Genomic DNA, 16,045 nt, shown 5'->3' with positions numbered 1-16,045 from the left:
ATACTTTTTATTTCCTAACAGTCATCTGAGGGTTTCCCTTCACAATTAACTGAGAGATTCATTTGTTTTCATCTTGGAGTTGGTCTTCTAGTCCTAAGAGTATATTTCTTTGTTTTCTTGATGTACTATTTTTACTTGTGGGGTACATTTTCCTGCAGCTTTTTCAAAAAGCATTTTTTAGAAGATAAGAGCTTTTAAGAATATACATATATGAAAATTTTTATAGTTTATTGTCAAACTTAAATAAACTTCCTGCTTATAAGTTCTTTTTATTAATTCATTTCATAATTATGGAGACTTGGCTTTATTCTGGGTTCCATTATTCCTACTGAAGAGGGCATAGCTATTCTGAATTTTTATCCTCTATGGGTAAACCTTCTTTAATTTCTGACAGTCTTTAAGATCTCCAGTTTATTATCAGTTTTCTTAATTTTTGCAACATACCTAAATGTGAGTATATTTTGTACTCCTTATTTTGAATATTTTTAATCTAAAAATTCATGGCCTTGAAATTTTCCTGAATCATTGCTTTGCCTATTCCCCCCACCTACTTTGAACTTTCTTTTTTCTCTACAATTTGGATGTGAAATATCCTGAATTAACTACAGGCTGCTCACATTCATCAGTATCCTTCCTACTGACCAATGCTCTCAGAATTGAGCTGGGAAAAGTTACAAACATTTGGTGTAAAATGTCACTAACTATCCCACTTTTGGCATTGTTCTCTTACAATACAAGGGGTACCTTACAATTGGGAGTTTTTCTGTTCTGTCTTTCTAAGAGAATAAACCTTCAAACTTCTATGAGGGTAGGAAAGCAGTGAATTGTTTTATGAAAGTGTGTGTGTGTGTGTGTGTGTGTGTGTGTGTGTGTTGGTAGGATATAGAGGTATAATTATATCAACGATTTGTTTTAGTTTCAGTTACCTACATTGATCCCTAATAATTTTCTGTGTTCCTTGGTTTACTCTATTGCTGAGTCATTTTCTAATCACCCTTCTATTTTTGCTGTTATGATATCTTTTCCCCTTTTCATTGTGGGATTTTGCAATTAATAAACAAAAACTGGGTTGGGGAAATAGTTCAGGACACAATCCCTTCCTGGAAAGTGCAAGGTCCTGAGTTCAACTTCTGGTACCAAAATTAATAATAATCATAATATATAACCTTTTATTTTACTGAGGTTTTCAGGTGACAACCAAGTAAATGCTATCAACTAAACTCATCTTAACATGAAAATATTTGCCCAAGACAATAGCTTAATCATGATAGACAAACAGAAATGGATAATAGTGGTTATGCATATATTCAAGGTAGTTTCCCTGCTGCTAACATCTGACTGTGTTATAATTACTTAGTATGATGATAGATAATTTTCCTTTCATTTACTCATTTAATGAATATTTTTAGAGCACCAACTTCATGAAAGAAATGTGAAGAAAATGGTAGAACTAGTAAAACCAACAACTACAAATTATATGTCTGTTTAGATTGATTTTATTTTATTTTTTAATATATTTAGTTATTACAAGGTCCCGCTACACAGTTCGGACTTGTAATGATCCTTCTTCTTTCAGCCTCCCCAACACTAGAATTACATACATGAGCCACCATGCCCAGACTCTGCTAGGGTCAGCCCACCATGGGGGCAGAGCTAGTGTGGCTTGTGGTGGTGCCTGGGATCAAACTGTGATCCTTGTTCTTGCCTAAGTTTGCCTAAGCAGGCACTTTAATCTGCTGAGCTATCTCACTGGCCTGTCTAGATTGAGTGATTGGTTGATTGGGACAGGATATTGCCAGTTTAAACTCACCTTGAGTTCACTATGTAGTTGTTCAAACTTGAGCAATCATCCTGTGTCAGCCTCCCAAATTCTGAGATTACAGAATTACAGGCCTGGGCCACCACCCCTCATCTAATTACAATCTTTTAAAGCAGAGAACTCAAAGAATATTAAATTAGGAAGTCTATAAATATTATCTAGTTTCCAATCCTATTAAGTGAATAATTGTGATAGACAACAATCTGAGGTCACTTCCCTTCTCTTCTGTCTGTTGAATTAAAGTGACATTCAGTAGCCACACTAGTGTGAGAAAATCAGAACCCTTTTGACACAAAATATACTTTTATTAAGATACTATGTTTTACTCACTGTTCCAAGTTGGTGCTGGATTAGTTGAAAGTGCCTTTAAAAAGATCAGCAGTTCTAGGTCCCAAATATTAAAATATTTTCACAATACTTTTATTTATTCCATGAACCTTAACATTATATTTGAAAAAAGAAAACATAAAGTACAGTAAGACACTTCAATGTTTGGCCAGATCTATTTCAATTATTTCCTGATCACTATTATGAATGTTATTTGTCTATAGCTTAGGAAACTTTACTCTGTAAGCAGGGGCTACTGTCTATACCTTATAGAAAATTTAAGTCATCTTTATCTACATAACTGGAAATACTATAATAGTTAAGAATACGACACTGAAACTCAATTGCCTAGTTTAAATCTTAACTCTGACCTTCCTGACTGGATAGTCATGACCAAATTTCTAATATTCTCTCTGTTTCATTTTCTCCATATGCAAGATTAGGACAATGGCAACAATATTAACCTGAAGATAATTTATGTTGAGCGCTGGCCTACGGCATTATGATTATCACCTATAATTGTTACCCCCTAGATATAACATGTCAGAAGAGCAATGCACAAGATTTATCTTTGGAAGGCTATCTCCTTCCTTTATTTTGTTGCATGTGTGTAGTTTCCCTTTGAGATATAAGATACTGATTTCCTTCAACTATCATAATAATGTAGTACTTATTATTATTTTATATTTAAGATAAGCAAACTGAGTTTCAGATATCAAGTGACTGCCCAAATTCCATACTTAAATCCAAATCTTTTCATCATAAATCATGTTCTCTCTCCATTACACCAAATGGCCTTCATATGCATAGCAAATGACAAGAAGTTGTCAGTTCCAATTTGCACACATTTTGTTTTAATGAAATGACTTTGGCCATTGTCTTTGAAGAGTGCTGATAGAAGTGACTCTTTGTACAAAGATATAGCTAGAAAGATTATCTCATCCCAAGGCAATGCTGCACCATGAAACAGGAAGAATGCTGCTCTCGGCAGTGACTGTGGTTTTAAGTGATCATGTTGCCCAAACCGTGGTGAGCCTGAAGCCTGCTTAGGAAAAGAACAAGTAAGTCTTTTGCAACAAATCCCAATGTCATTCAAGAAAAAAAAGCCTTCCCAAATTTATGACTTAAAATATATGTACATGTTTAAGTTTTAAATTTAAGATTCAAATTTTGATAATTATGAAGAGATCAAAAATACTTAAAGTATCTGAAGGGCCAGATTTGTGCCAAGAAACTTTTTAAAATTGGTTTTGTTGAGGTCAAGCTTAAAGGTGTGGCCTTAGATGTCTAACTACATAGTTTTTACCTCTTTTATCTCCCATCCTTCTCCTTAGGAAGGAGAGGGCTTACAAAGGCGAAGTGCATCAATAATGGGCTTTAAGAAGTGACCATTATTATCATAAGGTGGGATCTGGAGCCGGTAAATGTTCACATCTGTCCAGGTCAATCTGTAACACATGAGGAAAGGAGTTACACTACCCTTGACTGAAAGAGAAGGGAGAGGAGAATTGGGAACATGAAACCCAAAGGAAAGAGATTGTAGAAAAGAGGCAGAAAATGGAAGAGAAAAAGAACTGAGTTCCTTCACTGAGGGATAAATTTATGGACTGAAAATTGGTCAATGGCAATTTCCAAGAAATATCTTGGAGAAAACGTTTGGTACCAATCTCATTTCTACTAGTATGATCATAAGTGACTACTCCTAAGACCAAAAATTTGTTTTCTGAAACCATGATTCTAGATAGTATGCAACTCTAATGTAGAATTTAGAGGCACAATTATTCCTGAGCAGGAGATGACAGTTGTATAGTATGAAGAGATATTTGAGGGTTGAAAGACTATAGCGATCTTCACAGAACTTGCTTTTCATTTTTCTAAGTGTAAGAGCTATCTGGCAATGCCTAAATATAAGGAAAAATTCTGCTTAGAGATAGGGCTTGGGCAAGACAGTGCTGCTAAGAACTGTCTGAGTTCTTGACTTCTTTGTGACATCAAAGTTTTTTTCATGATAATATTAAACATTTCTTCATAAGTTGATGCTTCTTCTACATCCTATTTTAAGTGCTTTACTTTGAATTCTTCTAATACATAAGTGAAATAGGATTTTAAAACTTAAGAGAGGGCTGGGGAGATGGCTCAGTGGAGTAAGCGCTACCCTGGCAGGCGCAAGGACCTGAGTTCAATCCCCGGTTTTGCCAAAAAAAAAAAAAAAAAAAAAAAAAAAAAAAAAACAACCTTAAGAGAACTTTGTCTTGGCTGATTTTGCGTATGTTGTTTCATTCTAAGAACCATTCCTGAAAGTGTCCTTAATAGTAAAAGATAGACCTCATGCAAGTTTAAATTTCCAGCATAGATATTTTGTCAAATCATGCAATTTGGTAAGAGCTTGAAGCTGAGTTGCAGTTCTGACTCTCTCACCCTATCCCCTACCAGGTGGGGGAGGGCTTTCACCTGCGTGTAAATTTACTAAAAATGGGAGAAACTTGGTTATGGAGTAGAGCAGCTCCTTGTCTTGGGCTGTCAATTGTTTAGCAATAGTTTGGTGGAAAACAATTCCTTATTTATGGTTGTTTACTCTTTGTGCCTTCGTGTCTTTTCTGGACTCATATCCCCTCCTCCCCATTTCCTGGAACTCTCAAAAGAAACTGAAAGAGGTACTTCTACCTTCAAAACCTCTTCACACCCTGAGGCATCAATCAGCTCCTGCCTCCTTCAGCACAGGATAGTTCTAGATGGGCGAGATTGCCTCTGTTGTCCTTATTTAATAACCAGCTCTGCCCTTTTCAATGTAACATTTCTCAAGTCTGAAGTGACATAAATAAACCAAATTTCTGAAAGCTCAATTTCAGGAGTGCAGACAGAATGAAATAAAATATGCTGTGCCATTCTTCATGAAAACATGGAGACAGGAATAAAGAAAAGGGCAATAGCTGAAATCCCCGCTCTTCATTTTCAATCACTGGCTCTTCTTCTGCTGGAGCCTTTCACCAGCGCTGCCTTGACAGCAACGCAATCAATAGATTTATGTTTCATTTCTCTTCTCTGCCACATAGCAGAGGTCATGACAAAGCCAAATACACCCAAACATGGGTGAAAATGACGATGAGGAATAAATGCAAAAGAAAAATTGAGGTCCAGATCCCAGCTCCTGGGTAACTGAGCTTTAGCTCCCTCCTGTTTGTTTGGTTTCAGGCCAAAGCCAGATGGGGGTGTGGGACACAATTTAAGAGTTTATAGAACTTGCTCTTAATAATATTTTTCTGTTTGGCATGGACATTCTAACAAAACAGAGACCATTTTTGACTAATTAGATGCATCAGCACATTTACAGGAAGTGGAAGGTAAATCAGAACCTTGAGTAATTGGGCAAAGGAAAAGGATCCAGCTGGATGAGACACAGACTCTGAGAAGATCCATCCTCGATAAAGGGCCCACAGATTGCAGACAGGCTCACTCTGGGTGACTGGGAAGTCATCCAGCATCAGTTATGAGTGGTTTCAGGAAGACTCATTCTAATATGCAGACCCACTTAAGACAAGAAAGGCCCAGGTCATGCCAGACCTGGCATGCCTGTCGTGAATCTACTGCAGTTTTTACTTCACAACATCTGCTATGTGATCTTTATGTAAGTAGCAACTATATGCTGGGAAGCTAGAGGGTTTAAGTAATTGTTGCTCTTAACTTAGAGAAACCAGACTGCTCTATTGTTAGTTGGGGATTTTTTTGTCTCTAGTAAAAACCCATTCTAAATGAATATTGGGCCCTACTGTTATATCTTAGTGAATCAGATATCTTTCTTTGTCTTTCAGAAAGCAATACAGAGTTAAAACAATGAGAAACCAAAGGGAATGGCTGCATAAATAAATCTGATTTAAATAGAGCTCATTATTTTCTCCAGTCTCTCCAGGTTCCTGGAAACCTTTAAGATGCTCTTGCCTATGAGGAGCAGTCTAGCCTAGGAACAAGGCCTGTTTGGTGGGCAGTGGACTGAGTTAGAGGAGCATCACCATCAGCAGGTAAAGTGAGGTGTTCTTCTAGAATGGGGAAGAGAGGAGAATGAAGTTTCACATGGATGGAAGCCAAAAGTTGCTGTTATCACTGTCCTTTGGTCTACACAAGTAAAGCTGAAACTTAGAGCCAGAGCAAAAGAGGTCTAGGAGGTGAGCAGGGAGGCAGTACTCTGATTAATACCCTACATCTTGGAGAGAACAACTTCAGAGCCTGGAATCACATTGACCTATTGCCAAATGCAAGCTTCGTCATTTCTTACTCATTTGTGCTTTTGTCATCTAAAGCAAATTAGTTTTTTCAGGAACAAAATGAATTTTACAGCTCCATCTTATCTTAGAGGATGCCTGCAAAGACTAAAAAGAATAATTTTTAGGTGTTGATCAGTAGGCCTACTCACAGTGAGCACTCAGTAGGTCACTGGGGGATTAAGGGTTGTTAGAGCTGCTGCCAAAGAAAGGAAGCATCTTTCCTTTTGAGGCCATTATAACCTTCTGTACAAGGGCACAGGACGATCCCAGTAGCTGAGTGGCTCTTATCTAGGCACATTCCAGGTTGTCCAACATGGCAAAAAACAACCACAGGGTGGAAACATATTGGTGGAAGGGGATCACTCATTTCAAGGATCTTGAAATGTCTTGGGAAATTTTTTAAAATGGAAATGGAGATGGATGTCAGGACACCTGGGCCTATTTGATTTGTTTTGTTGAATAGGATTACCTTTTCTTGTCCAGTAAGGCAGCGCAGAGCTAAAACCACAAAAAAAAAAAAAAAAAAAAAGAGATTTTTTTTTAAAAAAAAAAAAAAAAAAAAAAAAAAAAGGAGTTGCCAATACAGCCTAGATTCTATCCAGACTTTCATCCCTTTAAGTTTGCCTCCTTGTATCTTTAGTCCAGATCATGGCATGGAGACATGTGAGAGTAGAGTCAAAGTAGCAGAAGATATTCTTGGATTTATGTGTTATGGTCTGGGCACTCAAAGAGAAAGAGAATATTTTATCTTTGTCAAAAGTACTAGGAAATTTAGTAATGGGCTAATTTGGTCTTGTTAGCCAGACTTACCCCTCAACCATGTCAGTGCTGCACAGTCAGGGTCAGGCTCCAGGCCAGGACTGGGCACTGGGCCACTGAGGCAGAGTCATGTTAGATCATGAAAGGAGTACCATGGTGACCATGTAAATGGATGGATGAGACATTCTCCAATGAGGAATTCTTGGCAGAGTTGATATGGTTGTGCCTTAGAGCCCTATCTTTTCTAGAAGAGCAAAGCATTAAAAACAAATCCTTTTCATATCTTTAGGTTCTATAAATGTGCCATGCTATGACTTTGCTTCACAGAGAATTAACGATATAGCCAGAGTGAATTTAGAGGTCCTCTGGTGTGAAGAGGAGATGAGCGTTGCGGGAACTCCGAACTAACAAACCTTTGTGCCATTTTCTGAAATGGGTCTTTTAGGGTCTGATGGTTTAGTGCAAACAACTCAAGATTTCTGTGACCTCTATTAATTGATGTAATGTAAAAGTTAATACATAGGATTGTCTTGTAATATATATATATATATATATATATATATATGCCATCCAATGGTATGAGAATTGTAAGAAAATACACTTAACTTGCTTATTAGAGTGAGTGTTACAACATTCTATAGACATTATCTATATCTCAAACAAGTCATCAACATCTTTCTCCTCCTTTAGAGCTAATAAACTCCATGAAGACAGGGATCACTTCTTATTGTCTTCATGTCACAGGCCTCCCACAGGAGTTCAATGATAGATACTCATTAAATATTTCTATGAATAAGGAAAGAATAATGCCTGTACCAGGAGGTTAGTAGCCTTGTGTATGTTATACAGTCACTTGAAGGGTTCTGAAAATAAGCAGCACCCTGTGATAACACAAATCAGAACATGTATTTTGAGCTAGCATCTTTCACAATTTAAGATGAATCTATTCCTTTTATTTGTTCATTTATTTATTTAGCAAATATTTATAGACTATCTGTTAATAGTCCTAACAGAGGCAAATTTCTGCTTAGATTGCAGTGAATTCACTCTTTTGTTTATGTATTCGGTACAGGGTCTCACTACCCAGTTCAGACTGGTAGTAATCCTCCTGTTTTCATCCTCCCCAGTGCTGGGATTACAGGCATATACCACCACTCCCAGTCTTAGTGGCCATCCCAGTGAGCCCAGGGGCAAGGCTGGCATTGCCTATGGTGCTAGGAATAAAACTCCGGTCCCTGCACTTGCCTAAGCAGGCACTTAGTCCACTGAGCTATCTTGCCGGCTCTGAATTCATTCTTAACATCTATGATTTTTCATGAAACGCCCTGTGCTAAGACACAGTGCCCCCATGTGCAAACTCTCTGGTCGTGGAAGATGACTTCTTTTTCATTCTCTCTACCTCCCTTGCTGGGAAAGCTCCTGGAGAGCAACAGTCATATTCTATTTCCATGCTGACATTGACAGAACTAGCTTCAATAAAGGCTGAGCAAATGAATGAGTAAATGATTTCCTAGAATTATAAATTTTACATATATCTATTCCTTATTAAATTTTCAAATCCTTAGAGGGAAATAGGAAGAGAAGCAACTTGTACAGAGTGGGTCCTTTAAGTTTTCCAAGAACTTGCATGATTAACTTGAGTGATAGATATGCTCATGCTTTCTGAAGCAAAGAAAAAAAGCAAAACCTAACAGTGAGCACACAATTTCATTTTTAAGAAAATGCCTCTTTCTCTTTTCCTCAATTTTCTCTTTACTTATAGAGAAGAGACTTCCTTCCTTCCAACCTTAGCTCTTTGTACTCTGAGCTCAAACTTACATTATTAAAAATTTGAAGCAATTGTTTCCATGGAAATAACCTACCAATTTCCAAGAGCAGAACAGCAGCTTTGGCAACTTTTGTACATTCAGGTCAGACATACTACAGCTTTGACAAATATCATTTTTTAAAGGTGAGCTTCAAAACCAATCTTTGATATAAGAATTAAGTTTTTAATATTTAATTCTATTCTCAAAAGTGCTGATCCATACAACCAACAGGTTACCCTAACGCTTCCAAGAAAATAAGAGACACTAGGAATCAATCCATTAAAAAATCCACATATACCTAAAACATATATTGTACTATTAAAAATTTTAAAGAAATATATGTTCATCATAAGAACTTGGGAAAGTACACCCAAAAGAAGAAAATGTAGAGTTCTATCCAAGATGCCAGATTTAGCACTCATTACAGTCTATTTCTCTTATCTTAGAGTCCCCAGAGACTTGAAGAAAATAATAAATATCATCAGTCTCTTTCCCTAAGGTAAAGTAGTTTCAAATTTTTATATTACTACATTGAATATTAAATAAGCCATATCACTGATATATACTAAATTTTTAATTTGCCAAGCCAAGAAAGTCAAGTATATTTAGCATCTGGTTCATGAACAAGTTCACTTTCCCCTGATTTCAGTAAAAACAAAAGAGAACACTGTATTTTTTAAGCCAATGCCAAGAGCAATCACATAACACTGCCAAAGAAGCTATAATAGTATCATTTGTGACTTATGCAGAAAAGATTTCTATAGTAAGGCACAATTGTGTTTAGGAAATGCTGAGCCCTTAGTTATCATAACATTATACACAAGGTTATTATCAGAACTCTACAGATGAGGAACTTGGGAGCATGGAGAGTTGGGAGAAAAACAATCAAGCTACAATGTTGGATGATCCATTCATTTTCTCTGGTTAGTTATTTGCAGCCTCTTATATTGCAAACCTGTTCCAGATGAAATTCTGTTTCACTGAGTGAAAATATGTACTTTCTTAAGGAGAAATTTTAGGTTCATGACAGATAACCTGACTATGGGTTTATCCCAAACACACAGAGCACAACAACCCCTACCCATCAACATCCCAACCAGGCCAACATATCTGTTGCTGTTAATGAACATGATTATGTTCTCTGTACCCAAATCTGGGTACAGTTCTGACCTTTCCTCCTTCTCATCAGTCTTCCTACTCCTCTAACCTGATCCAAGGATGCTCAACTCCTGTGGAAAACAATTTTTTGATAAAAATTTGGAAAGTATTTGGTTTCTATAGTTTATCTCAGAAGGCTTTGGCTTCTATAGACAAGTAACCATTTGTGCCAAGGGCAGCTTAAGCTTCAGCTTTAGGAATCACTCACAGATTTGGTTGAAAATGAACTTTCCAAGACTATTTAAGTAGTTGCACATTAGAAAGGCCACTCCTCTTGGGCAGCAATGACAATCACATTTGTACCTGTTACCTGGTCTTAACACCTGAAATGTAGGTGATTAGCAAGAATAATAACAATTCAACTTTTACTATTGCTTAAAATAATGGTTTTTCAGTTAATTTGTTAGAAATAGACTTTCACTAATGAAATCACAGGTATTCAATAAATGTGGACTGGCTCCAGTATTTTAGTAGCATTTTTCACTCTTGCTTGATGAGACTGTGAGACTCTCACAAGCCTGCTAGTTTTTGCCTTCATCTTAGAGTTAGCCAGTGCCTACAGAAATTTCTATAAAGCAATAGGATCCTGCTTAAATCTAGTGCTGGCCTATGGGAAAGACCTTTGTATGAAGTGGTGCTTAGAGTACCTGCAGAACACAAGCTAGGATTTCACTGAGCTTAAGGAACAGGGTTAGTTAAGCATATTTGGTTTGGCTAGGATAGTATCTTTGTGCAGTTCCTATCACCATGTGTGGCACGTAGACTTCTTTTCACTTGCAATAAATTTTAACCTCATTGCACTGGGGTCATATGGAGGTAGCTGCCTTACTCACTTCAGACTTCAAATCTACTGTTTCTTAGGTTCTTATCAGAAAGAAGCTAATAACTACATGTCAAGTAAGGTCAGTTAGTAAGAGGCATAAAAGAAGGTACTTATCTGTAATTCATTCTTCAGATCCTGACCCAGAGATCCTCTTGTTTCTCTTCCTAGGCCCAAGCCTATTGGCACATTGTTAGAATCCACACTCTTCCATCTTTTGATGCTTACTTGGCAAAAAGGATTGTCATTTTATCAGATAAATTTTGCTCCTTATGGCTCCATTTGCTCCTTTTGGATCATCCCATCCAGATAGTCCTACAGCCCTTTCCTTGTCACATTTTTCCTCACAGAGGTTTTAATGAGGGTTGTAATCCTTGTGCCTTCCCTGATAACATAGCAATAGATTTAGGTTTCAAATATTGCATTTGCCTTCTTCCTTTATTCATGACACAATGGGTCAATGATTGGCCCACTGATGAGCCAGCCCAGAAAAAACCTTGAAGTTGGCAAATTTTATTTTGAAGGCCACAAGTGACGATAAGCACTCCCACACAAGTGTCTGAGCATTCATTTAACCCTATCCCAAACAGTTCACAAAGAAGGGTCTGGTCATTTTGTTCCCATGGGAGTTCATTTAATGGTAAATTTTGAGCAGCGAAGACAGGAAAACATGAGCAAAGTTTCAGATGTCCACATTTAGCAAATGTTTGCTAAGAAGCCATTACCCCTCAATCAGTACACAGGATGCGGTAGGAGCATATGTATCTATATCCTGCGCGCAGGAGTGGACATCAGAGATATGGTGGCCTTCATAGGCATTCTATGAAGAATCCTGTTGAATTTTAGAACAAAGAAACAGAGGATATTACTCACCAAAGCTAGCACCCAAGTCTGGGCTAAAGGAATTTCTTAAATAAACCTCCTTAATCTAATTTCCAGGAAAATAGTACATTTGGATCTATGTGTCAGAGCTACTTCTAACTTAACCTTCCTCCTAAGCCACTGCTGGGGAAGGACAGTATACCAAAGAAAGAGATTCTTTCGATTCTAATTTTGCTCCCTAAAGTCAAATTTGCAGGACGCTGCCCCAATGGGCAGAGAGCAGGCCTGCTGTGTTGATGAATCCATTTCTCCCACAGTCAGCCAGCAGCGACCCAGCTGGAAGGCTCCAGCTCCATAGCTGATTGCAGTTAAGTGCTAATCCAAAGTCTCCCAGGAATTGGTACCTCCTTGAACCTGACTCATGTTTGATTACAGAAACCAAAAATAGGTAAGCAACCGTGGAGCTCCAGGTAGGAAGCACTGCAGTTAGAAGACACCTGCTTCATCCAGGAGTAGGAAGCTGAGTTTTAAGATAAATGAGTTCTGACATTCACTCATCACAGTCTGTCTGTCTCTCTCTCTCTCTCTCTCTCTCTCTCTCTCTCTCTCTCTCTCTTTCTCTCTCCCTCCCTCCCTCCCTCCCTCTGTGTGTGTATGTGTGTGTGTGTGTGTGTGTGTGTGTAGGTGTGGAGGGGTTTAGCAAATGCACAAAGGAAACGTAGATATACCCACACTCTTCTTAGCATTTGCTAATTGTCAAGAAATAAAAAAGGTTTTCAATTCTTTTCTTTTAAAATTTGAACATAAGATATCATTATAGTAAGAATTTGCATGCATTTTTTTGGAAATACACATAGGTTTCACAAAAACTCCATATCCTCAAATGATCTTTAAGTACTAAGTTCCTGGCTTCTGTCCCTGCTTTCATCAGGTAGACTGGTTCTTATACCAGGAGAGCTCTTTCTTCACCTGATTCTTTCATTTCTCAGTGTATATAAAATCTTTACTTTATGGGAGCTACTCCTGGTCTCCTCTTCATCATTTGCTGGGACTTGAAATTAAAATATTATCTGCAGAATCCCCTAAGTGCCTGGCTTCCTTGTGACTGCTTTTGACTTCTCTTCTCTTCCTTTCTATCTTCTTCTCCATCTGGTCCCTGGAATAATGGAGTCCTGTGGAGAGTCAAGGATCTAAGGTAGACAGATTGGAGTCACAACTGTTTGTCTCCTAGTTTGGCAATTGAAAGAGCTTATCTAATTTCATTCAGCTTCAAAGCCTTCATCTGAAAAGTAATGCATTACTAACCAGTTGCTTTGAAGTCTACAACAGCTAAAAAGCCTTTAAGCGAAATACTTGGCCCACAGTTACTATGAGCTATTTACCTTACCTGTACCTACCATCCCCCATCTATTTATACCCTTGCATTCTGTGAAACCGACACCTGATATTTAAGGAAATTCCCACATCTCAGAAAGCTTGTACTCTTGACCCTAAATTAAGACTCTCTCCTCTGAAAACTTTTAAGTAGGTGAGAAGAATCTATACACCATATAGATGTATAGTTGGCCTCCTTCATCTATAGCAAAAATATACTTCAAAAAACATGCTCGTCATTTACTGTTCTTTTTATGACCCTAAGCAAATTATCTGGCCTATCTGCCCCCCAGTTTTCAGCAACAGACTTATGAGAAGATGAAATGAATCAACATATGTAAAGTACTCAAAATATTTCTTCTCTCATAGTAAATATTCAAGACATGTAAATTATTGACATGAGTAGTAGTAGTGATAGTGTTTGTTGAATGGTGGATAATTTCCAATCAGATGAACGTCCTGTTTCTTGTGCTCTTTGTTAATTTCCATGGTCCATCTGCTTCTTCTTATGTCACCGTACACAGGAGAGTCCAAATACTGGGAAGTCACAGTGTGGAAACTTTTTGTCTCAAAGTTGAAACAATCAGGTTTGAGTACATACTCTGCCACTACACAGTTGCATGACCCTAGTGAAGTGTGGCATTGCCTTTTGTGTGGAGAATCATAGCTGGATTGCAGACTCACACGTGAGGATTGACCACCTTCTGGTGGGTCAACTACTTCAGTAACTACAGTGTGGAGGGAGACGTTTACAGAGCTCGGAGCATCTTCCTCTTCCCTAGTGCTTTACACTTGGCTTCCTTCCTTGAACCTGACCCTGGAAAAGAAATTCAGAACATTTTAATTTATGACCCAAACAAAAGATACTCTTAATTAAAATTTAGAAGTGAGCACTGCAATGTCTGGAAGTAAGCCCAGAAGAAAAGAGAGATTGTAATATAACCGTATAGACCAAGTAACCCTGTAAAAGTATAAAAAAATGCTTGAAGAGAAATCTATGTGTATTTATGTAAATCAAGATAAGGTCATGTGAGGGCAAGAAAGACAAAGATAAACTGACTTGGACATACAGCCTCCACTCAGCTAAGCTTAAAGTCCATAAAACTTTAAGTGGTCCAGGAAACACACAATCAAAGAATTGTACTCCCACTTTGTCAGGTTTTCTCTGGATGGGAACATATTACTAGCTGCCAAGAGGCATCTATTTCTTATAGAGTATCTCAACAAATCTATTGAAAACATTCTACAATTACTGTCATGACCTTACTCTTCATGATCCTATTCATATATTTTCCTTAGAGATCCTTCTGTGAGGAGTAGCTCTGGCCTGAAATAGAACTTAAGCATCACTGAGTACTTGGCCAAATTCCATCTCAGTAATGCCTCAACATCACCTCTAGCAACATCTTTCCTCTCTTTGAACAAAGGATGCCTCTTTCCCAAGAGACTTTCCCCTCCTTACTGCCTTCTGTCTCAATGCAGCACTTTAGTGATGAAATGGCATGTGCTGGCCAAGAGATACACACTGAGAAAAAAAAAAAAAAAAAAAAAAAAAAGACAACAGAATCCAAGCAGCCACAAAACCACAAATAGGCCTTGAGACCAGACAGAAGGATGACAAGAATACCGTTCCAGGCAAAGAATGATCTCCAAGGCATTGTGATGGGAAGCAAGAGGTCAGAACCTACAGGGGCTCTGCTGGGTACAACAGACTGTAAGAAACACTATAGGGAAGGAGTTTGCACACCACTGACAAAATTTTGCCAAAATCTGCAGAGCAGAACAGCAAGATCATTTTATTTTATGGTTATGTAAAACTGAATGTCACTCATATTTAGCAGAGATCTTTGTTTAAATGTTGTGTAAGAACAGCCAACAACTGGTTGTAAATACATATCAGCATGTGGTTTTTTATTATGTGAGAGAAGTTGGGCTTTGTAAAGTGGAAAGCATAGGTAACACTAAGCACTGAGTGTCTTTACTACAACTCAGAAGAACTGATGATTATGGGCTGAAATGTGTCTTGATGGCATGGAAAGCATAAAGAGAAGATGATAGAAGTCAAAAGAGGTACGGACATCTTTAGAGTGCTCATTTTTTGAAGTACTAGAAGAAAATTACATGAGTCAAAGAGCTTTCAAGGGTTAAAATACATTAACAGACTTTATAGCTGTAAAACACTCACAAAATGCTCTTTCCATCATGTGTATCATGTGTTTATCCATCCATATAGGTGTGCCTCTGCATGTGCTTTCGTTGTTTTATGACTTGCTGTTTTGATTTACATGAAAATTGTAAGCTTGACTCCATAATTCATCTTTTTTTTTCTTGTGAAATTTTTATGGCTGTTTTTTCCCCATAATTTTATTCATAAGCAAATAGCAATGAGACAGTTTCAAATCAAATTGAGCACAGTTTCAATAATTAACACACTGCTAACATTCTTCCTTGTGGTCAATTGCTGTACAAGATACGGACATGATATTCTATTTAAAGACACCATTAGAACAAATCACTCTATTCATTAAGAGAATGTAACTATATATCTATCCTAACCACTTTGAATACACAGATACAACATGGACATTCATCTGTATATCCTTTTTTGTTAAGTTCCGTTACTTGAATATTATAGGTGTGTAAACTCAGCAAAATATTCTAAAAGAGTCCAGTAGCCCATAATAGTATTGGGTCTTGCGCTTGACTGGCAATGTCAGAAATTGTTGACCTGAGTACCGTACAGCTCAAAATAACAGCATGGCTTTACTTCTTATATTTCATTTTTATACTTTTCTGCTGGATGCTTAAAACCAAAGTAAAGCAGGACCTATGCAACAAGAGTTGTAGCTTTTGGGTCTGATAAGGTCAGTGAAATCCCCTCAGGATTTATCCTGAGATC

Source organism: Octodon degus, unplaced genomic scaffold (genome assembly GCF_000260255.1).
Source record: "Octodon degus isolate 3935 unplaced genomic scaffold, OctDeg1.0 scaffold00012, whole genome shotgun sequence".
In the NCBI taxonomy this organism is placed as follows: Eukaryota; Metazoa; Chordata; class Mammalia; order Rodentia; family Octodontidae; genus Octodon; species Octodon degus.
Note: the sequence above shows the minus strand (reverse complement) of the source record.